Source organism: Ovis aries, chromosome 13 (genome assembly GCF_016772045.2).
Source record: "Ovis aries strain OAR_USU_Benz2616 breed Rambouillet chromosome 13, ARS-UI_Ramb_v3.0, whole genome shotgun sequence".
NCBI lineage: Eukaryota > Metazoa > Chordata > Mammalia > Artiodactyla > Bovidae > Ovis > Ovis aries.
In genome coordinates, this window is record NC_056066.1 from 52222306 (window position 1) to 52227288 (window position 4983).

The 4983-nt window shown below is 43.6% G+C and overlaps 1 pseudogene; it reads right to left on the minus strand.

The window, feature by feature from the left end:
- Positions 1-569: 569 nt before the first annotated feature.
- LOC101113781 (STE20-related kinase adapter protein alpha-like) lies at positions 570-4162 on the minus strand (annotated as a pseudogene).
- Positions 4163-4983: the final 821 nt, after the last annotated feature.

Here is a 4983-nt window from a genome sequence, read left to right on the forward strand (position 1 = left end):
AAAATCCCATGGATGGAAGAACCTGGCAGGTCACGGTCCATAGGGTCGCAAAGAATTGGACACGACTGAGCAACTTCACTTTCCTTTCCTTTCTGAGGGGAGGACATCTTATTAGTTGCCCCTCCGTGGACCTATAGAATCTGAGAGCAGGGGAGAAGAATGGAATGAGGCTGATAGGATAGCAAGAGTGGGAAGAAGTCACACAGTGCCCTGGATGGATGAGTCAAAACTTGGGCTTGGACTTTGGTTCCCCTTGGCCAGAACAGCATCTTTTCCTTCTGAAGAGGTCAGGTCACCTGAGCTCGCAGGACCGGGAATATCAGCTCTTTGGCCCCTTTGATCCCTGGTTGTTGGGATTCCCTCATGTCTCAAAAGACTTGGAGCAATAAAGTTGCTCTCCAGGAATTTCTTTCCTAGTCAGCAAGCAGTCGGCTTTCCTGGCAGAAATGTCCTTTCTGCCCAATCTGCCCCCCAGGAGGGTGGGAATGTGGCCAACCCTCCGGAAGGGTCCCAGAAGCTCACATGGCCCCAGATGGAGAATGTGTACCTTCTTCATAGGCTTAGCACTCTCAGTCGTCCACCTCCAGTTCTTCCTGGTTTGGTACCAAGCCAAAGATTCCACTGTGATCCGGAGACTAGCGTCCTTTAAAACTGGTTTTGGGGGTGACAGGATGAAGAAACTTAGGCGAAGCCTCTGGGGCATGTTGCTTGATCTGCTTAAAGGAAGAATGTCATGAGGGAGCTGGCACTTGGTCTTATATCTGGGTTGCACAGAATGCACTGCTCCACAAAGTGGAGGAAATGGGGTGAGAAGCTGTGGTGATAAGGGTGGGATGGCGAGTCACCATCAGAGGTCCCGGGAGTGCTGGTGGCCAGGTTGTCACTCAGGCCATAATTGGCTGCTGAGTATGAGATGCTCATGGTCAGCTCCTCAGGGAGGTTAGTACTGTTGTCCAGCAGGCAGGGCACTGTGCTGTTCAGCTTCTCCAGCAGCATCTAGGTGGCGGGCATATCTTTAAAGGGGATGTGGCCATCAGCCACTTCACAGGCCGTGATTCTCACACTGCAATGTCAAACTTGGCATCATAAACCTGAAGATTCTGCCAGAGCACTTATGAGCTGAGCCAAGGCAGAACCTTGATTCAGTACTTGAGAAAGTACTGTGCTGCTACTGCCAGCGACAGATCGTGCTGAGTTGCTGTGTAAGATCAGAATGTAATTGGCCGGTTTTGACTCTCCTGTGCACATATCCCATGTGGTGGGTGTAGTGGACCCTGAGCGCCCCCTGCAGACTGTAAGCAATTTCCAGTTCATTCATGCCGTCCATGAAGTGTGTATAGGTGAGGTCCTTTGCAGAGCCATATGCAGGGAATGGTGTGACAAGCCACAGCTCATTATCTGCAATAAAAGCGGCTTGATATGGCAGGGTATTGGCATGGCTGAAAAACTTAGAGACATGGAGCTCCTGCTGCAAGAATGTCACCATCTCACTGGAACAAGCTTCTAGATTAATCCTTTGTACAGTCACATACTCTCCCATTGGTTTGTACTTTGTTAGATTCACTGATATCAGGTCCTCAAATCCTTTACCTGTAATAACGAGAAGTTCATAACACCCTCCCTCCAGCAGAAAGTTACTCATGATCTCCTGTTTAGAGAAGGATGTTATCGACTCTGAACTCGCCATATTGGTCTGCAAATGGTTCCAAATCTCTTATGCCCTCAACAATGAACTTTTCAGAAACCTAGCGCCTAATTCTATTTACTTATAAGAAAAGACCTAACATGTAGACCTACTTTAATTTCAAAAATTTAAACCCAGTCTCAGCTCTGCCTCCTTGGTTTAAGGTTGCACTTCTGCCAGGCCTATTTCTGGGAGGCCAGAGTTACTGATTATAACTTCCATACTGTACATTTCATACCCCTGACTCATTTATTTTGCAACTGGAAATTTGTACCTCTTAATCTCCCTCACTTATTTCTTTTCTGCCTCCTCTTCTCTCCCCTCTGGCAACCACCTGTTTGTTCTGTGTATCTGTAACTCTGTTTCTGTTTTGTTATGTTTGTTCATTTATTTTGCTTTTTAGATTCCATATTTAAGGGAATTCATAGCGTATTTGTCTTTCTCTGTCTGACATTTCACTTCAGCATAATACCCTCTATGTTGCTGCAAACTGCAAGATTTCATTCTTTTTTATGCCTGAATAATATTCCATTTCTTACATACACCACATCTTATTTATCCATTCATCTATTAGTGGAATCTTAGATTGCTTCCATATCTTGGCTATTGTAAATAATGCTATAATGTACATAAGGGGACATATGTCTTTTTGAACTAGTGTTTTTGTTCCTTTCAGATAAATATCCAGGATGGAATCACTAGTTTATATGGTTTTTGTTGTTCAGTCATTCAGTCACTCAGTCATGTCTGATTCTTTGTGATCCCATGGACTGCAGCATGCCAGGCTTCCCTATCCTTCACCATCTCCCAGAGTTTGCTCAAACTCATGTTCATTGAGTCAGTAATGCCATCCAACCATCTCATCCTCTGCTGTCCCCTTCTCCTCCTACCTTCAATCTTTCCCAACATCAGGGTCTTTTCTAATGAGTTGGCTCTTTGCATCAGGTGGCCAAAGTATTGGAGCTTCAGCTTTAGCATCAGTCTTTTCAATGAGTATTCAGGGTTGATTAACTTTAGGATTTTGATCTCCCGGTAGTCCAAGGGAATCTCAAGAGTCTTCTCCAATATCACAGTTCAAAAGTATCAGTTCCTCAGTGCTCAGCCTTCTTTATGGCCCAACTCTCACACAGTTTATATGGTAGTTCTATTTTTAATTATTTTAAGGATTCTCCATACTGTTTCCATATTGGTTACACCAATTTATATTCCCAACAATAGTGTACAAGGGTTCCTTTTTCTCCACAACCTTGCCAACAAAGTTATTTGTTGTCTTTTCTATATTGGCCATTCCGATGGGTATTAGGTGATATCTCATTGTGGTTTTGAATTGCATTTCCCTGATGATCACGTGATGTTGAGCAAATATTCTCTCCTATCCAGTAGGTGACCTTTTTGTTTTGCTGACATTTTCCTTCTCTGTGCAAAAGTTTCTTAGTTTGATGTAGTCCTGAATGTTTGTTTTTGCTTTTGTTTCCCTCGCATGAGGAAAAACATCCCCCCAAATATTAGTATGGCCTATGTCAAACAGTGTACTGCCTATGTTTCCTTCTAGAAGTGTTATGGTTTCAGGTCTTATATTCAAGTCTTTAATCCATTTTGAATTTATCTTTGTGCATGGGGTGAGAGAATAATCCTGTCTGACTCTCTTGCAAGTAGCTGTCCATTTCTCTCATACCATTTATTGAAGAGCCTTCCTCCATTGTATATTCTTATCTCTTTTGTGGTAGATTTACTGCTCGTATAAGTGTGGGTTCATTTCTGGGCTCTCTATTCTGTTGCATTGATCAGAATGTCTGTTTTTGTGCTGGTATCAAACTATTTTGATGACACTAGCTTTTCTTTCTCAAGATTTTGGCTATCTGGGCTCTTTTGTGTTTCCATGCAGACTTTATAACTATTTTTTCCAATTCTGTGAAAAATGTCATTGGTATTGTGTCAGGTATTGCACTGCATCTGTAGACTGTGTTGGGTACTATGGCCATTTTAACAATATTAATTCTTCCAGTACATAAACATGGTATATTTTTCCATCTGTTTGTCTTGTCTTCAATTTCTTTCATCAGTGATTTACAGTTTTCTGAGAACAAGTCTTTTACCTCCTTAGTTAGATATATGCCTAGGTATTTTATTATTTTCGATGCAATTGTAAATAAGCTTATTTATTTCATTTCTCTCTTTCTGAGTGTTCATTGTTAGGGTATAGAAATGCAATAAGGACTTCCTTGGTGGTTCAGTGGCTAAGAATCTGCCTGCCAATGAGGGGTTTGGTTCCTTGTCTGAGAAGATCCCACATGCCTAGGAGCAACTAAGCCTGTGTGCCACAACTCCTGAGCGTACACACTAGAGCCTGTGCTCCCCAACAAGAGAAGCCACCACAATCCACAATGAGAAGCTTGAACACCACAACTAGAGAGTAGCCCCCACTCACCACAACTAGAGAAACCTGTGCACAGCAACAGCCAAAAATAAAAAGAATAAAACAAATTAATTTCAAAAATTTTTAAAAAGAAATGCAACAGATATTTTCACCTTATGGGAAAACAGACTAAGGAATTTTGTATGTATGGGCCAGGAGCTATCACAACAGCTTTAGGAGATCATGGTATTCCTGAAGGGAGAGCAGGGAGTGCTGGGTGGTAGGGGATGGCAGCTCATGGCAGGAGGCTGGGCAGCTGGAAGACTTTCATTTTCTCTTGCCTCTGACTTCAGGGTTGGCGTGCCACTGCCTCCTTCCTCGTGAATCTCCAGCGTCAGTCCAGAGAGAACCCAAGCCCAGGGCCATTTTGCTCCCACTTCACATTGCATCCCTTGGTGACTCAACCACCTCCGCCTGCATTCATCCACAGGACAGGGTAAGATGGTGACACGGACATTGAGTCCTACAGAGCTGTAAGCATCTGAGGTCCTCAGTTCCATGAAGTTCTCAGAACACTTCACTTTTTCATCAAAGCAGCGGAGTGTGGTGTGTGGGTGGGAGTGAGGGAAGGGGAACACAGCATCAAAGGGCAGATCTATGCCAGAAACAAAGATTTTTGTTCACTTTGGATTTGAGTGCCTTCTGTGGGGCTCAATCAAATAAACTTGTCATTTTTTTGGGCTCATTTAAAGCTCTGTTCCATTTATTTCAGATACTGGGACCCTTTGATTCAGCAGCCTCATCCACATTGACCTTTGCGTGAGGCTGTGCAGCTTTCTGCCCCATTGTCATAATATCCCTCCTCCTCCTGCATGGGGTTAGAGTGAGCAGGAACCAAAGCACCATTCAGGTGGCTTTTTGCAATCCTGCCTCTCACTGCTTA